The sequence below is a fragment of the Manis javanica genome, chromosome X, assembly GCF_040802235.1.
Source record: "Manis javanica isolate MJ-LG chromosome X, MJ_LKY, whole genome shotgun sequence".
Lineage (NCBI taxonomy): Eukaryota > Metazoa > Chordata > Mammalia > Pholidota > Manidae > Manis > Manis javanica.
Genome location: NC_133174.1, coordinates 100,871,336 through 100,895,501, shown reverse-complemented (window position 1 = coordinate 100,895,501; position 24,166 = coordinate 100,871,336). Strand labels below are relative to the sequence as shown.

General features: G+C 40.8%; 1 protein-coding gene across 23 annotated transcripts in view; it reads right to left on the bottom strand.

Moving 5' to 3' along the window:
• Positions 1-24,166, bottom strand: part of TMEM164 (transmembrane protein 164) — a 331,399-nt gene that overhangs the window by 272,557 nt on the left and 34,676 nt on the right. Inside the window, exon 3 of one of the 23 annotated variants that reach the window (XM_036991422.2) lies at positions 2,491-2,557. The exons of the other annotated variants lie outside the window; for them this stretch is intronic. The gene's annotated coding sequence lies outside the window, so the exon portion shown is untranslated. The remainder of the gene's footprint in view (positions 1-2,490; positions 2,558-24,166) is intronic. 23 annotated transcript variants of the gene reach the window in all.

The window sequence follows — 24,166 nt, the reverse complement described above, 5'->3', positions numbered from 1 at the left end:
CATTTTCTTCGACTATCAGTCTCCTATCTGATCTCCAGGTCTTCAGTGTCTCCCCTGCTTCACTCCAGTTCATACAGTATTGTCAGGTTCCTATTCTTAAAATAGAGCCCCAATTCTGTTATGATTCACCTTAAAAATTTAGGATGACAGATTCAACACAACCCCATTAGAATAACTTCTTCAAAGGAACTGGCAAGCTAATTCTAAAATTCATGTGGATTTGCAAGAGACCCCAAATAACCAAAACAACCCTGAAAAGAATAACAAGAAGGAGGACCCACACTAGCTCATTTCAAAACCTACTCCAAAGCAACAGTAATAAAAGACAGTGTGGTGCTGGCATAAGGAGAGATATATAGACTAATGGAACAGAACTGAAAAGTCCAAAAAGAAACCCTCACAACTGACTTGCAACAAGGGTGCCAAGACCATTCAGTGGAGGAAATAGTCTCTTCAACAAATGGTGATGGACAACTGGATTTCCACATGCACAGCAATAAAGTTTGGACCCCTACCTCACAACCATATAAAAAAATTAATCACCGTAATGTAAAAACAAAAACTATAACAAATTCTTAAGAGTAAACACAATGGTACATCTTCATGACCTCAGATTTGGCAATTGATTCACAGATGTGACACCAAAAGCACTAGCAGCAACAAAAAAATATGTAAACTGGACTTTACAAAAACTACAATTTGGGGGCTTCAAAAGACACTATCAAGAAGGCAAAGACAACCCAAAGAATGGAAGAAAGTTTTTGCAAATCCTATTTATGGTAAGAGTCTATCCAAAATACATCAATAGCTCTAAAAACTCAACAATAAAAAGACAACCTGATTAAAAAGTAGGCAAAGGATATGAACAGACAATTCTGCAAAGACAACATAGAAATGCCCAATACACAAATGAAAAGATGCTAGTATCTTTAGTCATTAGGGAAATGAAAATCAAATCCACAATGAGATACCTCTTTATACCCCACAAGCACGGCTAAAATAAAGAAGATAGTCCTAAGTATTCACAATGATGTGGAGAACCTAGAAACCTTATACACTGCTAGTAGGGATGTAAAGTGGTGCTTCAACTTCAGAAGACAGTACTGCAGTTCTCAAAAGGTAAAACATAGAGCCAGCATACGATCCAGTAATTCCACTCCTACATATCTAAGAAAAATGTCCACATCAAAACAAACATGAGTGTTCATAGCAGCATTATTTATTATAGCCAGAAGGTGGAAACAACCCAAATAATTAACAATGGATGAATGGATAAACAAAATGTGGTATTACCCATATGATAGGTAAGTTGTTGCTTAGGGCTGGGGGAATGGGAGGAGGACAGGTATGGAGTGATAGCTAAATGGTAAGGAGTTTCTTTATGAGGGGATGGAAATTGACTGTGGTGATGGCTGCACAAACCTGTGAAAATAGTAAAAACCATTCATTAAACACTTTAAATGGGTGAATCGTACATTGAGTGAATTACACCTCAAAGTATTTTTAAAGATTTAGATAGCTCCTTACTGCTTCAATAAAATCCAAACTCCTTAATTTGGCATCCAAGTCCCTCCCCAGCTCCATCATTATTTGACCCCGCAACCAGCATTATTACTCACTACTCTTTTTCAAGTGCCTTCCTATCAAATGAAAATGAATTATTTACCATTAGCCATATACCCCATGCAGTTTCCCATCTGTCTTTCCTCTTCCTATTCCTTTCCCCTGGACTCACGACTCATCGTTGTATGTTTATTAACCTGCTTCTCTGACAAGGTCCAGTATAAATTCTCCCTCCTATACAAACTCTTCCCTGTTCTTCAACTCTCATATAGTAGGCCCTCAAAACACTACTTACTGAAAGAAGGTAAGCAGTCCTCCCATTCAGTGGTTGCCACTGCCAGAGGATAGTCCTCTCAAAGCCACAATTGCACTTTCCTCTTCCTTTCCTAGTCACAGCAGCAGCTCACTGCTTCAAGCCCCTTACTAAGTCCCTGAGAACAGCTCCGAAGTGCTACTCTCCACCTCTCCGCAAACCCCACCCTTGAAGGAAAAAAGCACTGATATGACATGATGCCAGGGCCGACGAGTACAGTTGTGTAGGTTGTGCACTGCACAACCCTAGTGGCGCCATTCAATTATAGTCTATGTGAATGGCACCTTCTCCTAGGGTTGTGCAGTGCATAGCCATTCGTGGTGGCCCTGGTTGGAAACATCAGTTGAACTGGGGAACAAAACCCAAAAAGAACACTCAATGAGAGAATCATAGTTAACTATCTAAATTGCTGCTGAAAAGTGGGTATTTTCCAAATATTATCAATAAGATTAAAAAGAAACTCCAGAGAGTAACATGCTCATAGCACATACACATTTGCATGTAATCAGAAAACAGAAACATCCAAGAGAAAAATTGTCACTGATGTTTTTCCAACACTGGAGAGAGAAAAGGATTCATGAGTTCTGGTCAATACAAAGGTGTGATATACATACATGGTCCCTTCAACTCCACTGGGTTCTGATTTTAGGTCATCCAACAAGCCCATTAGCTTCAGGAACCCTGTTATCAGAAAGGGTATGACAAGTGTTACATGTCTCTCTCCTATCATTCATCTATTTATCCACCTCATGGTTTATCAGGAAGTCTTTTGAAAAGTTGGGGAGTATGAAACCAAACCTCCCTCGGTAAGCTGACAGAAACTAGGATTTGAACCCATAAATCCAGGTTGCAGAGTTAGGGCCCATGTTTTAACTCCAAGGCACAGATACCCTCTACAGTTCAGCCAGAGCAGCCAGCCAACGAGCCCCGCTCTGGATGCCACCTCGAAACTGTGAGTAGTAATTAATGCAGGACTCTGAAATGAGGAGCCATCTAGGGCTGGAGATACTGGCTGTGAAGACCAGGGAGCTGGGAGTGGAGTCTGAGTGTGCTAAGTGGTGAGTTTCTTCCTCATTTCTGTACCCACTCCAGATAAGGTCAGCCTCCCACTTTCATATTTACTGTACCTGGCATGTTTCATTCCACCACTTCTGCCTCCTCCAGAGATTTCCTGGATAACCCACCCAAACCAATCATTTCTTTCCAGAACTCCCTTTGTACTTACTGGTACTACACACTTATCACTCTATTAGTCTCCTACTGTTTTTAATAATAATAGCAGTCATAGTAACAATAATAATGGCAGCAGCTATTCTTTACTGAGTGCTTTACTATGCACCTGGCACTATATTCAGCCTCTTGTATGTATTGTTTCATGTAATCCTCCTAGAAACCCTATGCAGTTCCCCCTCCCTACTTCCACTTACATAGGAGACTGAGCCAAGGAAAGGTTAGGTAACCTGCCTAAGGTCATGCAACTATTAAATCAGACAGTCAGGCTTTGAACCCACAACTACCTGATTACAAAGATGGTGCTTGCAGCCAATACTGCCTTTCACCTCCCCCATAATGATCATTTGTCTTTTGAGGAGTTTCCTCAGCCTCCACTCTCCATGGTGCCTAACACAGCATCAGACACAGAAAATTTCCCCGGGAAGTATGTGCAAAATGTGACTGTACTCCCAGAGCCCAGCCCAGGACACAAGATGGAAGAGAAGGGAAGAGGGGCAGTGAGTACAGAGAAGCTCAACCTTTCGGGAAGCCACGGGACTCCTCCTCCTCTGACCCATTTAAGAAGAGGATCACGCTGCTGCCTTGACCTCAATCCCAGAAAAATATTTAAACAGGATGATCTGGTTATCTTAAAACCTTTCCAGACAACTCTGAAGGAAGAGCCTAGGCCAGCCCATGAGAGGGGTGGATAGTAGCCAGTTCCCTGCAGGAAGGAGACCAATTGGGTCAGGGTCACAGCCATGTGAGCCAGCAAGTGTTTACAGAGCTCTGCTGCTGAGAAACTATGCAGCTATGGTCAAGTGGGAGAAGGAATGAGAGCAATTTTTTAAAAGAGGAAGTTTTTGGTATACCTCTTTAAACCTCAGACTTCTCATCTTGAAAAACACAAATCAGAACACCTACTACTTGCAGGGCTGCTAAGGTATAAAATAAGAATGTAATCTAAGTACCTATCATCTGGGTGACTGTATCAGTTTGTCCCTGCTGGGGTTCTGGGTACAAAAAGACATACAGGACATAGTTCCTGTCTGTAAGAAGCTCACAGTCTGTCTGACAGAGGTCTTCTGACCTAGAGTACTACTAGCACTGGGCCAACCCACGATGAAGCTGCCTGGTGGTTTCCCCTGACTCTCAGCAGGCCATTGTGTCAAAAGAAAAATCTGGCAAGAAAGAAGAAACTGAAGGCAAGAATAAAGCTTGGGGTTATGTCTTTCCTTCCCATTTGCCCTCCACACCTCTATATTAGACAACTGGGGAAGGGGACTCTCTACCATGATTTGAGAAGTGGCGCATACCAACTCTGTTCTTTTTCTTCCCAACATTCACCACCATTTCTCATTTTATAGTAGCTGTGTTTGTGTTACATGTCAATCTTCCCTGCCAGCCTGTAAGCTTTTGGAGGGCAGGGGCCGGGGCTGTGTGACAGTGCTTAAGTGTAGGTCCAGAAGCTAATGTGGTGCTGCCTGGGTCATACAATATGCTCATCAGATACTTGTTCAATGAATAAATGAAACAAACAGATGTCTCTATGGTATACAGATAGACTTGGTCACCTAATCAAAGCCACTTTAAAACATTCAAGCATTGTTTATGCATAAAGTGACTCTCAAGATTTCCAAGAAACTGGTAATGGTGACTTGTTTCTGAGAATAAAAAACAGTAGAGTGGTGCACAATACAAAATTAATACACAGAAATCTGTTGCTTTCCTATACACTAATGATAAACTAGCAGAAAGAGAAATCAGGAAAACAATTCCATTCACAATAGCATCAAAAAAAATAAAATACCTAGGAATAAACCTAATCAAGGAAGTGAAAGACCTATACCCTGAAAACTATAAGACACTCTTAAGACAAATTAAAGAGGACATTAACAAATGAAAACTCATCCCATGCTCTTGGCTAGGAAGAATTAATATTGCCAAAATGGACATCCTGCCTAAAGCAATCTACAGATTCAATGCAATCCCTATCAAAGTACCAACAGCATTCTTCAATGAACTGGAACAAATACTTTTAAAATTCATATGGAACCACCAAAGACCCCGAATAGCCAAAGCAATCCTGAGAAGGAAGAATAAAGCTGGGGGGATCTCGCTTCCCAACTTCAAACTCTACTACAAAGCCACAGTAATTAAGACAATTTGGTACTGGCACAAGAACAGAGCCACAAACCAGTGGAACAGGATAGAGAGTCCAGATATTAACCCAAACATATATGGTCAATTAATATACGATAAAGGAGCCATAGACATACAATGGGGAAATGACAGCCTCTTCAACAGCTGGTGTTGGCAAAACTGGACAGCTACATGTAAGAGAATGAAACTGGATCATTGTCTAACCCCATACACAAAAGTAAATTCAAAATGGATCAAAGACCTGAATGTAAGTCATGAAACCATAAAACTCTTAGAAAAAAACATAGGCAAAAATGTCTTGGACATAAACATGAGCAACTTCTTTATGAACATATCTCCCCAGGCAAGGGAAACAAAAGCAAAAATGAACAAGTGGGACTATATCAAGCTGAAAAGCTTCTGTACAGCAAAGGACACCATCAGTAGAACAAAAAAGCATCCTACAGTATGGGAAAATATATTCTTAAATGACAGGTCTGGTAAAGAGTTGACATCCAAAATATATAATGAGTTCATCACCTCAACAAACAAAAAGCAAATAATCCAATTAAAAAATGGGCACAGGATCTGAACAGACACTTCTCCAAAGAAATTCAGATGGCCAACAGACACATGAAAAGATGCTCCACATCACTAATCATCAGAGAAATACAAATTAAACCACATGAGATATTACCTCATACCAGTAAGGATCGCCACCATCCAAAAGACAAACAACAACAAATGTTGGCAAGGATGTGGAGAAAGGGGAACCCTCCTACACTGCTTATGGGAATGTAAATTAGTTCAACCATTGTGGAAAGCAGTATGGAGGTTCCTCAAAAAGCTCAAAATAGAAATACCATTTGACCAGGAATTCTGCTCTTAGGAATTTACCCTAAGAATGCAGCAGCCCAGTTTGAAAAAGACATATGCACCCCTATGTTTATCATAGCACTATTTACAATACAATAGCCAAGAAATGGAAGCAACCTAAGTGTCCATCAGTAGATGAATGGATAAAGAAGATGTGGTACATATACACAAAGGAATACTATTCAGCCATAAGAAGAAAACAAATCCTACCATTTGCAACAACATGGATGGAGCTAGAGGGTATTATGCTCAGTGAAATAAGCCAGGTGAAGAAAGACAAGTATCAAATGATTTCACTCATTTGTGGAGTATAAGAACAAAGAAAAAAACTGAAGGAACAAAACAGCAGCAGACTCATAGAACCCAAGAATGGATTAACAGTTACCAAAGGGAAAGGGACTGGGGAGAATCGGTGGGAAGGAAGGGATAGGGGGGGAGAAAAGGGAGCATTACTATTAGCAGACACAATGTAGTAGGGGGGCATGGGAAGGGCTGTACAACACAGAGAAGACAAGTGGTGATTCTACAGCATCTTACTACGCTGATAGACAGTGACTGTAATGGGGTATGTGGGGGGGACTTGATGATGGGAGGAGTCTAGTAAACATAATTTTCCTCATGTAATTGTAGATTAATGATACCAAAATAAAATTTTAAAAAACAGTTGAGTGGGAGTCAGGGCTGGAGACAATCATACATACTACTCTAGTCCTTTCAAACTGTCTGAGCTTTTAATAGCCAATCAAACATAAAATCTGAAGAAAAAACATGTTTACAGTGGTCATCTCTAGGAGACTTCTAGGGGACTTTTATTTTCTCTGTGTCATCTTCTAATGTTTCAGGTCTGGAGTATCAGCACATATGTCTTTATGTAGAAAAATACAATAAAAAGGGAAACAAAAGCAAAAATGAACAAGTAGGACTATATCAAGCTGAAAAGCTTCTGTACAGCAAAGGACACCATCAGTAGAACAAAAAAGCATCCTACAGTGTGGAAGAGAATCTGATCTTCCTCCCCACATATAAGCTCCTTCTCTTGAAGCAACTAAAAAGATTTATTTTAATCCCTGAGACTGTTACAGGCCACAGTTAGGGACCAGTGGATAATTGGTTTTGGTTTTGTTTTTTTAAAGGACAGTTCTCATTTGTATATGATAGTAATCACAGGACAGCCACAGTGGGCCTCTTTAACTCCTCAAGTTTTACTGGTCCCATCTTCCAAGCAGGAAAAACTACAGTGAAGTCGATCATATTTCCCTCTCCTATCTCAAACAGCCCAGAACCCAGCTATTTGGCTCTACTGTTAAACTCAATGGTTCTAAATGTTGAATGCACATTAGAGTCACCAAGGCAGTTTATTTACAACAAAATACCAATTCCTGGGTCTACTCCTCAAGGTCCTTACTCAATTGGTCAGGCCTGGGCCCCAGGCAATAGTGTTTTGGAGCGTTCCCAGTAATATCAAAGTACAGCCAGGTTTCGCAAACCACAGTTTTAAGCACTACTGCATATCCCAGTGCCCCTAGAAAAAGAGCCCTCCGTCTCTTTTTTTAAAAAAACAGTGGAATTTTTCACATTTTAATGTTAATGGGTTTTGTCAAATTCCCTTCCATTAAAGTTGTATGAAATTACACGTCCACCAGAAATATATGAAAGTGCCTATTTCTCCAAGTCCTTACCAACATGGTGAACTGAAAAACTTTTTTTTTTGTAATTGAAATTGTATTGTTGAGATACAATTTTATATTGGTCTCAGGAGTACAACATAGTGATTGGACAATTACATACATTAAATAAATGCTCACCACAGTAAGTGTAGTTACCATCTGTCAATATACAAAGATAATTACAATATTATTGACTATTTTTCCCATGCTGTACTTTCACCCCCATCCTCAGTCACTATTTTTTAAATTCTTTAAGAAGTATATTCCCCTCAAAAAAAGGCAAGCCATGTAAGTCTGTAACCAAGACAACAAGCTGGGAGCACAAAGAGGCAAGCCTTCTGTGATTTGAATTCAAAGGAAGCAGAAGAGGAAAAGGAGAGAAGTCTGAAAGCTGACACTGAGAAATGGACAGGAAATGGAGAAAAAGCATGGTGTCTTGAGAAAGGGCCGGAATGTCAGCACATCCAACTCCTGCTCCATCTTCCCAACTGGGTACCTTGACACAGATGTCCTAAAGATGGGCAGCAACCCAGAATTTGCAAACTCAACCCTTAAAAACAGGCTTTCTTTCTACTTGAACTTCTGGGGGAAAACGGGGGTTGGGGAGAAAGATCTGCTTTTGCGGAGGTTACAAACCAATTTCTTTTCCTCCAAATCCTCCCTCACTTCCCCACCTGCATCTGACCCTGTCACAAAGCAGAATGACAATAAAACATGAAACCCACAGGTGAATGGATATTTTAAATGTGCTCTACCTCCCTCTGTGCTCCAACCCTGGGGCTCGCTCAGATTTTGTTCCCAACCAGGGAAGCACAGAGATAGATGAAAGTGCTGGGGATGCTGCAAATTCAAAGCCACAGAGTTGGCCTTTTTGTTCCCTTTTCCAGGCAGGGGCTATTCTGGAAAGGAGACATCAAAAGGAAAATTCAGCCTGCAATGAGCTGAAATTGGACAAAATGTGACGAGGCATTAATGAAAGGGAAAAAAAAGGAAGAAAGGAAAATGGGCCTTTCTTTACCAGAAGGGGCTTTTATCTGAAAACTGCCTCAAATGACAGCACTTTCCACATTCAGTTCACTTCAGGAAGCTTTACCAAAATGCTTTTGCCACATGTTATGAGAAGCTTTACCAAAGTGCTTTTGCCACATGTTATGAGGCAGATGCAAATGACCCAGAATTTGGTGGTTTGGTAGTCATGAGGGGGAAGGAAATGCATGACACTTCGAGAACAGTCCTTCTAGGTTCATTCTGTTTCCCAGTCCAGACAGACCAGAGTTTATTCACAGTGATATTGAAGAATACAAGCAAAACTGTCATGGAGCAAGTGACTGGTGGTCTGTAGGAATACAACGGTCATTTCCTTAAAGGGATGCAATGACTGGTGCTTTTCTTTATTATTCATTATGATAGTGGCCCACTAGTCCCTGAGGACTTTGGGTGGCCCAGTGGAAGGAAAGATGCTTGGCTCTCACAAGCCTTTGAAGTTGGCCTTTGGGCAGATCATCTTTTTAATTAGCCACCTGCCAGCTATTTTTTCCACCACAAGGAGAAATACCAGCCTGATACGGCACTCATGGAGTGTGAACTACTGGAAGGCAGGTGGAGAAGTGAGCTAGGCTGTCCTCTCCGGCCAGCCACATACCTTCCCTAAGAATCCATCCCTGGATCACAGGCTTGTGCCTGGGAAAGCACACTTCTCCCTTCCTCTCCGGGGGCCGACAGATGGACCTTTCTCCTACCTGCCTTGGGAACTTTATTTAGGTGACCCACTAGGCTGCACCCTTTAATTCAGTCCTATGGCAGATTCTATTCTGAGCAGAACACACAAACAGGAATTATAACAAGAAGTAAAAATAACGTTAAACAACAGATATGTAAGGTACTATGTAATTTTTAATAGCTGAGGCAGGACCCCAAACCTGGCCTAAAGGCTCCTCCTAGCTGTACAGGAAGTACATAAAACTAGTAACAACATTATCACTTATCAAACCACATGCTTACTGATTAAATGCTCAATAGTATGAAAAAATTCTAAATGGTATTATCATCACACCAGCAAAGTAATTTCAGCAAATCACATAATCAAGAAATACCCACAGAGCATTCAGTCATGTTCTACACTCTCTACAGATGTGAAATCCTAGAATAATGAAAAGCCATCTGTTGTTACATCTCAGTTCTGTAAGCAGTGCCTTGGGTAAGCCGTACTCCCTTAGCTCTCCCCCAAGCCCAGCATTAATGAACCAAACCTAAATTACAGAATGTACTTCTCTGCATTACTTCGCCCTCTGTTCCCCCTAATCCACCACCAATAGTAACCATGGTCCACATATATATCTACAGAAGGATAAGTTGTTTCAACATATGTAGACTTTACTTATAGAATGTGTACTTCTGGAAGAAAATACAGTGACCTGGGAGTCAGAAGCCTAGTTTCTAATCCCAGAACAACTGCTATGTATGAACTTGGGCAAAAAAGTTACCCACTCTAAACGCTGTTGGTGCTTTTCAGCATGTTTTAGCAGCCCACAGGTATGTCTCATTAGGCAAGAGAGGTGAGACAAATGATTCACTATGAATAATAAAGTACTGAAGTCTGCAAATTATATGCATATATATTCATTTGTATGTTATCCCTCTGATAATTCACTCTTTCTCACTTGCACTCCTATATGCTTTCTTGAGTCGGAGAGGTAAGGTTAAAGACACAGTGGTTGGAAATTCTGTAGAACCCAAATGTATCTTTGAATTAATGCACCTCTCAGCTTAGTCTGGTGAGCATGGAAAGAACATCCATTATGTGTATAGCAGCTACAGAAAAGGTAAAAACCCCTAGATTAAATCATTCATTCACTAAGAATCTACTACCTGCCAGATACTATGCTAAGTGCTGGACACGACAGTGAGTACCACAAGGAAAAAAATGGTCTTTGCTTTTGTGGAATATTTTTGGTCTGGCAAGAGGCAAGAGAACTGACATAAAACATGAAAATCATAACAAAAAACTGTAATCAGTTTTAAAAGCCTATAGCAGAGCCACCAAATGGGCAGCAAACATGAGGAGGAAGTTCCAGGCAGAGGGAAGAGTCTGGTTAGAGGGTTCAATGGCCCAGAGGTTACAAAAACACATTCTGAGAACCCAACGCAGCTCTTTTTGCCTGTATAATAATAGAGAGCCAGAAGAAACATGGTAAGAAATGATGCTGGAGAGGCGAGCAAAAGCTAATTGTGCAAGGCCTAGGAAGCCTTGTGAAGGAGGAGTCTGGGTTGTTTCCTCCAACAATACAGCCCTGTGATTCTGCTCAGAGAGTGAAGCCAGGATGTATGCCTAGGATTACTGGTGTGAAACCCTGGTGCTTTTTCCCAAAAAAACACTTAGGAATGACAGTTAGGTGCTGGAAGACTGTACTTCCAATTCAGATTACATGGACTTTTGCCCAATGTTCCAGGAACCTGAAGCCCAAGAATACTGTGTCCACGGGAAAACACAATCTGAATTCTAAACAGACTTCCAAATAAACATTTGGAACGAAACCTATTCAAAAGTTGTTAAGGAGGACCTGGAAAACCATAAAACATAGGACACCTTGCTTTTTAGTCCATAGTACCAGTATTTGACAAAAAGATTGAACACTATAACCACCATCTTAAACACAATATCCTCATTTTCATCAGTAGGGTTATATTTAGGTACAGCCACTGACAGGCATCAGTGCCTATTTACCACAAAACCCCAAATGTGTTTGAGATAACTGCCTACTTTCACTCTAAAGATAATATAGAAATGAAGACAGTGCAGAAATGCTCTTTTTAGAAGGAAACATGGATGAAAACTGAGTCTGTAACTTACACATAATCTTCCTGTGCCCCTGCTCAAATCAACTCTTCTATCGTCCGGGCAGTAATTCAACAAATATTTGAATGCTAACTGCCATCTAGTTTGCACAGCGGCAGCATCTCCATTTTCCCTCACTTTCCTTAGAGTAGAGAGAATGCTTATCTATTTGCACTCAGAAAACACCCTGACGCCTGCAATGCCTCTCTTCCCCCCTACTTACTTGGTCTACTAATAGTGAAGGAAATGAAGTGTTGATAACTTCCCTGAAACACCCTCAATCATGTCCCCAAACCATCCTAAGATCACTTCAAGTCATTTTACAGAAGTCATTCTAAGTTGAATGCGCATAAACATCACCTGGAGTAGAGTGGGCTAAAACTCATATTCCCAGGTCAGTTCTCTACTCCCACCCCTACTCTACCTCACCCGCACCATATCTGAACTCAGCAGGTCTGGGGTAGCGCCCAGGAATCGGCATTTTTAATGAACACCCAAGGTGAATCAAGAACCAAACTTTGAGAAACCTCACTGTAGCTATTTTAGCTAGGGCTGAGTCCCAAATCCTGAACTGAGAACAACAGTTGCCAATCAGAAGCTGGGGGGCTCTGATGTGGGATGGTGACAGAAGGTAAAATAGATAAGAGAGAGAAAAAACAGCCTCCTAGTCAATTTGCCCCCAACAATATTTTAGTTTTTAATAATCCCGTATTTTTGCTCCAATCAAGCAGATGGCACTGCCTTTCCAGCAATCTCCTACTGGCAGCAGGAAGAACTCAACAGGGACCATTTAGAAAGAAAGTATAAAAGTGGGAGAAGAAACAGTATTAATCCACTTGGCCCTGCCCCAACTTCTGTCAGTCTCCTTACCTCTCCTGCTATTTGGTTTCCATTTCTGGAACTCACGGCTGCTCTGGCAGGGAAAGGAGGCCAACCTGGGGCAGGCTTCTGTTACTGGCATTAATGCCTGCCTCTATTACATGAATAACCAAGGGTTGACTGGAAAGAGGAATAAATGAAAGGCAAATATTCTACTGAGAGGCTAAATAGGAGAATGGAGGCCCCCTGTTGGTTGAGAGCTGTAAGGTGATAAATGAACAGTCAGGTTCCCTGCCTCTTTTCATTCGCACTGTTTGCCAGGAACACAGATTTAAAGCCCATAACGTCAGCACTGAGCTTGAGAGAAATAATCAAGTGTCTGGGTTTTTCCACTGTTCCCCATAATACGCTGAAGTGCTGAAGAACAATCTTCAGCACTTAATGTTAACCCTAAACGTTAACCAACTGTTGCCAATTCAGTCCCAAAGTCTACACTTGTAAAGGTAAGGGCCTAGATCTGGTCTGACAATGTTATAGTAAGGTTTAACTTGAGATCTACCCTCTCAACAAATGTTAAGTGTACAATATACTTAACAAATATACAATAAATGTTAAGTGTATGATAGTTACAGTACTAACTATAGGCATAATATTATATAGCAGATCTCTAGAACGTGTTCATCCTTTAAAATTGAAACTTTATGCCCACTGATTAGCAATTTCCCTGCCCCTCTCTCCTTCTAGCTTCCAGCAACCACCATTCTCCTCTCTGATTCTGAGTTTGACTATTTAAATACCTCATATAAGTAGAATCATGCAGTGCTTGTCCTTCTGTAACTAGCTTATTTCACTTAGCATAATATCCTCAAGGCTTGTTCCTGTCATAGATGACTGGATTTCCTCCATTTTTAAAAGCTGAATAACATTCCATTGTACATATATACATTTTCCTTAGCCATTCATCCATCAGTGGACATATAGGTTGTTTCTATGTCTTAGTTACTGTGAAAAGTACTGCAGTGAACAACACGGTGGTGCTAATAGCTCTTTAAGATCCTGGTTTCAATTCTTTGGGATAAATACCCAGAAGTGGGATTGCTGGATCATACGGTAGTTCTATTTTTAATTATTTGAGGAATCTCCATACTGTTTTCCAGAGTAGCTGCACCATTTTGCATTCTCATCAACAGTGTACCAGGGTTCCAATTTCTCTACATCCCTGCCAACACTTATCTTTCGTTTTCTGCTATTAAAAGAAACAACAAATAAGTGTTGGTCTAACCATTTTCATTGCAAGAAAACAGAGTCCTACTCAAGCTGGCTCAAGAAAAAGGATGTTTGAGGTAAGAAAACAGGTATCCTATGAGAATCCTAGTGTAGGATAAACCTTGGCCTCTGGAGAACTGGAGGATGGTTCTGGGATCAAGGTGATTGTGGGGAAACAGCTCCTGTCTCTCAGGGCACCTCTCCTCCTCTCTCACCAGCTTCCTGTTTACTCACGCCTTCTTTCTCCTCAGAACACTAGCTTAGACATGGCCTGACATGACTGCAGCCCTCCCCATCATCTTTTGGCTCTTGTCCCTGCCACAAACTGCCTGATTTAGTCTCTCAGCTTCCCAGTTCTAGTTTCCTAGGAGAGGAATACAAATGGTCCAGCTCCTCCTGTCAAGCCCATGTTGCTCACTAGGTGATGGATGGACTGTTTTAGGGACAGGTGGCCACTCTTAGTCCAATCAACCCAAGCCAGGGAGGCAGGGTTTCTGGCACAGTTCATGGCTGCTGCACAGCTGGCATGGAGCAGTCGGCCTTTGAAGGGGGCATGGACCAGAAGGCACAGTAAAATATATATGCACAAGCCTGATGTTTAGCATGGAACCTGAAAGATAATGCAACGTCCATTTATGAGTTTTCAATACCCACATTCTTGCTTGACCTTCTTAATTAGGAAAAAAGATAGCATCTGACCCCATCCCAAACCTCATAGGCTTCCATCCCTACCTACTAAACTAACTTCTTTAAACTGGTAAAAGAATGAAAATACGTTGTATTACCGGGAAAAACAACATGCTTCCAACTCCCCAAGGTAAAAGAAGTAAGAAGGGAGCATGAAATACACAAATCCTGATAAGCTGATACCACCAGCCTTTAGCCCAACTCTGGGCAGGCATCAAGTCACTTTACTTTACACCCTATGATCATCTGATCTTCCTCTAAGTTTCTCCAAGTGCCATGTGAGGTCAGCCTTCAACGCTAATTAGACCAAGGCAAGCAGCTTTGTAAACTGATAGATGGCAATTGAGAGCTTCTCACTCTTGGATTATTTCATTGCCTAGAGTGATACATGATGGGAGAGTAAAGCACACATTTTTGACAGCCACCTAATAATGGCTGTTAGACACTTTCACTACTTCTTGGCTAACCCTCCCCTAGAAAAACTTCCCTCCTATCGATTCCCAGTTACAACAATAATAAATGCCACACCAGATAAAGTCAACAGGAACTTGGCTGGAGCCAAGTACCTGGATGGAGGAGAAAGCAAAGGAACACTGACAACCCTGGAGACATTGAGAACCCGCAGATCACAACAAGAAAAGCTAGTGGTGGCCATCTCGCCAATGAGTAACACATGAAAATATATAAAAGGTTGCACTGCCTTGGAAGCAATGCTTCTCAAACTCAGGGTCTGCTGGAGAGGAAGAGAGATTCCAAATAGAGTTTCAAAGACCAGAGCACTGCAAAGCTCTAAAGACATATGAAAGAATTTTATATGTAATCGTAACTTGCAATTATCCTTGAGTAGCTTAATTTAGCAGTCTTCCTATTAACTCTTAATATTAATTGATTTTCATCTTACCATGCCAGGGAAGAAGTTAACAATAGCTCTGGAGGGGGAAGTGGAGAGAATGGTGCTGGGGTGTTTTGGTACCTGACAGTGGTTATAAACCTTTTTGTCCAGTGTGCCACCTACCTATGTCCCTTCTTCAGCAGAGCCTTCAACAGCCCTTCCACTTCACTCACAAGAGGATTATTGTGCAGCTGTTAGAGGGGATTAGTAGAGTTACATGCACTAATCCAACTGTACTGTCAAGTGAAAAAAACTTTCAGATTGTAAATGAGCATCCCATTTGTGTATCAAGAAATGTTTCAAGAGAAAGATTTGAAAGAATAAATTCTAGCTGTTAATTATCTCTGGTGGATGGGATTATGGCCTTTCACTTTCTATTTTTGCCATTTCTGACTTGCTTAAGTCTTTCTTACAAAACATGTCTTTTTGCAATCAAGAGAAGGGTATATTTAACCCCCTACAGTTCATCAGCAGGTGGTACCACCACAGCTTTAGTTTTTACTTTCAATACAAACAGGGTTTAGAGGCTGGAAGGGAGAACGTGATGCACTCAGTAAATCAATTCCACGAATGGGACAGAAGGCACCGAAGTCAAACAAAGGGGCACAAGAGTCTAGGCACAGGTTGTAACCTGCTACTACCTTAAGTTTCCTCCTCTGTTTACTGATATACATTAACCCCTAGAACACATCTAGCATATGACAACAAATGGTCACCATTCTTACTTTCAGTGGGGGAACTGAGGTGTTGTAATTGAAAATCACTTCCATTTTCTTTTACTTATCATGTCTGCAATTTAAAATACCTTCATCATGGACACCGAGATACATATGTGTGTGTATTAGTTTACTGGCACACCAGAGGGCAGTTAATTAACATTCAGTGGTCTGCTGGAAGCCCAAAAACACTGGCTAGCAAGAGATGAGTATATCAGGGGGCAGAGCCAAGATGGCGGCATGAGTACGACAGTGGGAATCTCCTCCCAAAAACATATATTTTTGAAAATACAACAAGTACAACTATCCCTAAAAGAGAGACCAGAAGACACAGGACAACAGCCAGACTACATCCACACCCGCGAGAACCTAGCGCCTGGTGAACCGGGTAAGATACAAACCCCGGACCGGCGGGACCCAAGCGCCCCTCACCCCAACTCCCGGCAGGAGGAGAGGAGTCAGAGCCAGGAGGGAGAGGGAGCCCAGGACTGCTAAACACCCAGCCCTAGCCATCCGCACCAGAGCACAGACACACTGCATGCGTGGGGTGCTGGAAATGAGGGAAACAGGACAGTAAGAACTGTGAGCGGGTCCCCGTAGCCAGCGCCCCTGGGACAAAGAAAAGTGAGTGCTTTTTGGAAGTCTTAAAGGGACAGGGACCCCACAGCTGGGTGGAAGCATCCCGGGACACTTAGCCCAGGAGCTGGGAATCCCAGGGAACTCCAGGCGCACTAATCCCCTGGGCAACAGCTCTGAGACCCCTCACAGTGGTAAACAGCCAAACAGCCCCCAGTCCATTCCCCCTCCAGGGCCTGGCCATAGCAGGGCAGCAGCCTGAAGCTAGCCACACCCACAGCAAGGGAGCTTCCTCCATAGCAGCCCGGCAAGATACAAAGACCCAGCCTAAACGCAATTTCCCAACACAAGCCGCTAGGGGTCGCGGTTGTCCCAGTAAAGAAAGGCCAGGAGCAAGTGGAAAGAGTCTTGGCTCTCCCAGCTGACAGACGAGTCAATAGCATACCACTGCATCTATCAACATGAAAAAGGCAAAAAAAATTGATTCAGACAAGACTAAGACATCTTCTATATCTTCCCCTGAGAAGGAATCTGGGGAGATAGATTTAACCAATCTTCCTGAAAAAGAATTCAAAACAAAAGTCATAACCATGCTGATAGACTTGCAGAGAAATATGCAAGAACTAAGGATGGAGAATACAGAAATAAAACAATCTCTGGAAGGACTTCAAAGCAGAATGGACGAGATGTAAGAGACCATTGATGGACTAGAAATCAGAGAACAGAAATGCAGAGAAGCTGATGCAGAGAGAGATAAAAGGATCTCCAGGAATGAAAGAATATTAAGAGAAATGTGTGACCAATCGAGATGGAACAATAATCACATCATAGGAGTACCAGAAGAAGAGAGAGAAAAAGGGATAAAGTGTCTTTGAAGAAATAATTGCTGAAAACTTCCCAAAACTAGGGGAAGAAACGGCCTCTCAGACCACAAAGGCATACAGAACTCCCATGACAAGGGACCCAAGGAGGGCAACACCAAGACACATAATAATTAAAATGGCAAAGATCAAAGACAAGGACAGAGTATTAAAGGTAGCCAGAGAGAGAAAAAAGGTCACCTACAAAGGAAAACCCATCAGGCTATCATCAGACTTCTCAACAGAAACCTTGCAGGCCAGAAGAGAATCACATGATATATTTAATGCAATGAAACAGAAGGGCCTTGAACCAAGAATACTGTATCCAGCACAATTCTCATTTAAATATGAAGGAGGGATTAAACCATCCCAGACAAGTAAAAGTTGAGGGAATTTCCCTCCCACAAAACACCTCTACAGGGCATCTTAGAGGGACTGCTCTAGATGGGAGCACTCCTAAAATGAGCACAGAACAAAACATCCAACATATGAAGAATGGAGGAGGAGGAATAAGAAGGGAGAGAAATAAAGAATAATCACACAGTGTTTATAATAGCTCAATAAGCGAGTTAAGTTAGACAGTAAGACAGTAAAGAAGCTAACCCTGAACCTTTGGTAAGCACAAACTTAAAGCCTGCAATGGAAATAAGTACATATCTTTCAGTAATCACCCAAAATGTAAATGGACTGAATGCACCAATCAAAAGACACAGAGTAATAGGATGGATTAAAAAAAAGCAAGACCCATCTATATGCTGCTTACAAGAGACTCCCCTCAAACCCAAAGACATTCACAGAATAAACGTCAAGGGATGGAAAAAGATATTTCATGCAAACAACAGGGAGAAAATAGCAGGTGTGGCAATACTAGTTAGTATCAGACAAAATAGACTTCAAAACAAAGAAAGTAAAAAAGAGATAAAGAAGGACATTACATAATGATAAAGGGCTCAGTCCAACAAGAGGATATAACCAATATAAATATATATGCACCCAATACAGGAGCACCAACATATGTGAAACAAATATTAACAGAATTAAAGGAGGAAATAGAATGCAATTCATTCATTTTGGGAGACTTCAACACACCACTCACTCCAAAGGACAGATCCACCAGACAGAAAATAAGTAAGGACACAGAGGCACTGAACAACACACTAGAACAGACGACCTAATAGACATCTATACAACTCTACATCCCAAAGCAACAGGATACACATTCTTTTCAAGTACACATGGAACATTCTCCAGAATAGACCACATACTAGGCCACAAAAAGAGCCTCAGTAAATTCCAAAAGATTGAAATCCTACCAACTAACTTTTCTTTTAAGACCACAAAAGTACAAAACTAGAAATAAACTGTACAAAGAAAGCAAAAAGGCTCACAAACACTTGGAGGCTTAACAACATGCTTCTAAATAATCAATGGATCAATGACCAAATTAAAATGGAGATCAAGCAATATATGGAAACAAATGACAACAATAACACAAAGCCCCAACTACTGTGGGACACAGCAAAAGCAGTCTTAAGAGGAAAGTATATAGCAATCCAGGCATATTTAAAGAAGGAAGAACAATCTCAAATGAATGGTCTAATGTCACAATTATCGAAATTGGAAAAAGAAGAACAAATGAGGCCTAAGGTTAGCAGAAGGCGGGATATAGTAAAGATCAGAGAAGAAATAAATAAAATTGAGAAGAATAAAACAATAGAAAAAAATCAATGTAACCAAGAGCTGGTTCTTCGAGAAAATAAACAAAATGGATAAACCTCTAGCCAGACTTATTAAGAGAAAAAGAGTCAACACACATCAACAGAATCAGAAACGAGAAAGGAAAAATCATGACGGACCTCACAGAAATACAAAGAATTATTAGAGAGTACTATGAAAACCAATATGCTAACAAGCTGGAAAACCTAGGAGAAATGGACAACTTCCTAGAAAAATACAACCTTCCAAGACTGACACAGAAACAGAAAATCTAAACAGACAAATTACCAGCAATGAAATTGAAGCGGTAATCAAAAAACTACGCAAGAACAAAACCCCCGGGCCAGATGGATTTACCTTGGAATTTTATCAGACATACAGAGAAGACATAATACCCATTCTCCTCAAAGTTTTCAAAAAAACAGAAGAGGAGGGAATACTCCCAAACTCATTCTGTGAAGCCAACATCATCATAATACTAAAACCAGGCAAAGACCCCACCAAAAAAGAAAACTACAGACCAATATCCCTGATGAACATAGATGCAAAAATACTCAACAAAATATTAGCAAACCGAATTCAAAAATACATCAAAAGGATAATACACCATGATCAAGTGGGATTCATTCCAGGGATGCAAGGATGGTACAACATTCGAAAATCCATCAACATCATCCACCACATCAACAAAAAGAAAGACAAAAACCACATGATCACCTCCATAGATCCTGAAAAAGCATTCGACAAAATTCAACACCCATTCATGATAAGAACTATCAACAAAATGGGTATAGAGGGCAAGTACCTCAACATAATAAAGGCCATATATGACAAACCCACAGCCAACATCATACTGAACAGCGAGAAGCTGAAAGCTTTTCCTCTGCAATAGGGAATGAGACAGGAATGCCCACTCTTCCCACTGCTATTCAACATAGTACTGGAGGTCCTAGCCACGGCAATTAGACAAAAGAAAGAAATACAAGTAATCCAGATTGGTAAAGAAGAAGTTAGACTGTCACTATTTGCAGATGACATGATACTCTACATAAAAAAACCCTAAAGACTCCACTCCAAAACTACTAGAACTGATATCGGAATACAGCAAAGTTGCAGGATACAAAATTAACACACAGAAATCTGTGACTTTCCTATACACTAACAATGAACTAATAGAAAGAGAAATCAGGAAGACAATTCCATTCACAATAGCATCAAAAAGAATAAAATACCTAGGAATAAACCTAACCAAGGAAGTGAAAGACCTATACCCTGAGAATTATAAGACACTCTTAAGAGAAATTAAAGAGGTCACTAACAAATGGAAACTCATCCCATGCTCCTGACTAGGAAGAATTAATATTGTCAAAATGGCCATCCTGCCCAAAACAATATACAGATTTGATGCAATCCCTATGAAATTACCAACAGCATTCTTCAATGAACTGGAACAAACTGTTAAAAAATTAATATGGAAACACCAAAGACCCCGAATAGCTAAAGCAATTCTGAGAAGGAAGAATAAAGGGGGGGGGATCTCACTCCCCAACTTCAAGCTCTACTACAAAGCCACAGTAATCAAGACAATTTGGTACTGGCACAAGAACAGAGCCACAGACCAATGGAACAGAATAGAGACTCCAAACATTAACCCAAACATATATGCTCAACTAATATTCAATAAAGGGGCCATGGACATACAATGGGGAAATGACAGTCTCTTCAACAGATGATGCTGGCAAAACTGGACAGCTACATGTAAGAGAATGAACCTGGATCACTATCTAATCCCAGACACAAAAGTAAATTCAAAATGGATCAAAGACATGAACGTAAGTCATGAAACCATAAAACTCTTAGAAAAAAATATAGACAAAAATCTCTTATTTAGACATAAACATGAGTGACCTCTTCTTGAACATATCTCCCCGGGCAAGGGAAACAAAAGCAAAAATGAACAAGTGGGACTATATCAAGCTGAAAAGCTTCTGTACAGCAAAGGACACCACGAATAGAACAAAAAGGTATCCTACAGTATGGGAAAATATATTCATAGATGACAGATCCAATAAAGGGCCGACATCCAAAATATATAAAGAGCTCCCACACCTCAACAAACAAAAAGCAAATAATCCAATTAAAAAATGGGCAGAGGAACTGAATAGACAGTTCTCTAAAGAAGAAATTCAGATGGCCAACAGACACACATGAAAAGATGCTCCACATCGCTTGTCATCAGAGAAATGCAAATTAAAACCACAATGAGATATCACCTCACACCAGTAAGGATGGCTACCATCCAAAAGACAAACAACAAATGTTGGCAAGGTTGTGGAGAAAGGGGAACCCTCCTACACTGCTGGTGGGAATGCAAATTAGTTCAACCATTGTGGAAAACAGTATGGAGGTCCCTCAAAATGCTCAAAATAGAAATACCATTTGACCCAGGAATTCCACTTCTAGGAATTTACCCTAAGAACGCAGCACTCCAGTTTGAAAAAGACAGATGCACCCCTATGTTTATTGCTGCACTATTTACAATAGCCGAGATAAGGAAGCAACCTAAATGTCCATCAGTACATGAATGGATAAAGATGTGGTACATATACACAATGGAATATTACTCAGCTCTAAGAAAAAAACATCCTACAATTTGCAACAACATGGATGGAGCTAGAGGGTATTATGCTCAGTGAAATAAGCCAGGCGGAGAAAGACAAGTACCAAATGATTTCACTCATATGTGGAGTATAAGAACAAAGGAAAACTGAAGGAACAAAACAGCAGCAGAATCACAGAACCCAAGAATGGACTAACAGTTACCAAAGGGAAAGGGACTGGGGAGGATGGGTGGGAAGGGAGGGATAAGGGCGGGAAGAAAGAAAGGGGGCATTACGATTAGCACGTATAGTGGGGGGGGCACAGGGAGGGCTGTGTAACAGAGAAGACAAGTAGTGATTTTACAGCATCTTACTACGTTGATGGGCAGTGACTGTGAAGGGGTATGTGGGGGGGACTTGGTGAAGGGGGGATAGTAAATATAATGTCCTTCATGTAACTATAGATGAATGATACCAAAATAATAAATAAATAAATAAAATAAAAAAGAGATGAGCTGATCATTGTGGGTAAAATTGTAGTATTTCCAGAATATCTCGCCTGGCCTTACTTCATCATCAGTATTCTCAGGGGTGGAGAGAAGTAAGGCTTTAGTCCATTTACATTTCAATAGGCTTTCCTCAAGGGTGGAGAGCAGTTCATTTCCATATCAATGGGTAATTACCTGGGCAACCAGAGGGCTTATCTGAACCTGCTAGGTGTGGAGGAGGGCTGGTTTTTTGCTTCTGCCAGGGCAGGAAAGAAAAAGGGCTCTGGACTGCAGTTTGTAAGCAATAAATGAATTTTAAACTTTATTTCTCCCTTTGACTGATTTCAGTTTTAGAGGTATTTTGCCCCAGAATTTCCTCTCCCGAGACTTACAGTCGTGCACATCCCGTCCCAACTTCTTTGTCCCTTTAGTAAGGACTGGTAGGTAGCTTGAAATGGACCGTGGAATTTGGCAAATGCTATTAAATCACTGCTTTAAATATTTACCAGCACACCATGTTAACATCTTGAAGAACCCCAAATGAGAAGACTCACTCCAGGGGTGATTAGTTAGCAACTGAAATCTCCCATCAAAGCCCAGAATCACAAACTCAACAACAAAAAGACAACAATCCAGTTTTTTTTAAATGGGCAAAGGACCAGACATTTATACAAAGATATACAAATGGCCAATGAGCACATTCAGAAATCCTTAGTATTATTAGTCGTTAGGCAAATGCAAAATAAAACCACAGTGTGATACCACTTCACACCTGCTAGGATGGCTATAATTTTTAAACTTGTAAAATAAGTGCTGGAGAGGAATGTGGAGAAATTAGAACCCTCAATACCTTACTGGTGGGAATGTAAAATGGCTCAGGTACTGTGGAACAGTTCTGCAGGCCCACCAAAAGCCATATAACCCAGCAACTCCACTCCTAGGTATACACCCAAAAAATTGCAAACAGGGATTCAGATATGTGTATGCCAATGCTCAATACAGCATTATTCACAGTAGCCAAAGGTAAACAAGCCAAGTATCCATGGACAGATGAATGGATAAACAAAATGTGGTTGTTATCCATACAATGGAATATCATTTGGCCTTAAAAAGGAATGAAGTGCTAATGCTTACTACAACATGGATGAACCTTGAAAACACTGTGCTATGTGAAATAAGCCAGTCACAAAAAGACAAATATCATATGGTTCCACTTACAATAGGTACATTCATAGAGACAAAAAGTAGAACAGTGGCTACCGGGGTGTAGAGAAGGAGGAAATGAGTTAACAGCTGTTTAATACTTAATGGGTACAGAGTTTCTGTTTGGGGTGATGAGAAAATTTTGGAGGTAGTAGTGATGATTGCAGAACATGGTAAATGTAATTAGTGCCACTGAATTATACACTTAAAAATGGTTAAAATGGCAAATTTGTTATATACATTTTACCACAATTTAAAAAATTCATAATGGAATATAACAAAAACCATTGAATTGTATGCTCTAAATGGGTGAACTGTATGGTATGTGAATTATATATCAATAAAGCTGTTTTATCTTTTTTTTAAAGCCCACAAGCAAGCCATGAGGAGTTTCTGGGGGTGATGGAAGCAATTCTCTTTGCTTATGGTATGTGCATTTGTCAAAATTCTCAGAACTGTATCCTATAAAAAGGTATTACTGTATATATCTTATATTTTTTTAATGGAAAAAAAGCCATACCTCAATGCTTCAGCTATGAAATCCTTCTGATGGTTTGTTAATTAGACCAATGGATACCAGGAAACTTCTTGGTGCTCAAGATAGGTGGATGGGTGACAGATACTGTTCAGGCACACCCACCCCTGCATGAACTGGATATAAGTCTGGTTTGACCCAATGGCCTTCACTCCTTTGGAACGACACCTTCCCTGGGCTCAGGAGTCCCAAGTCTTACG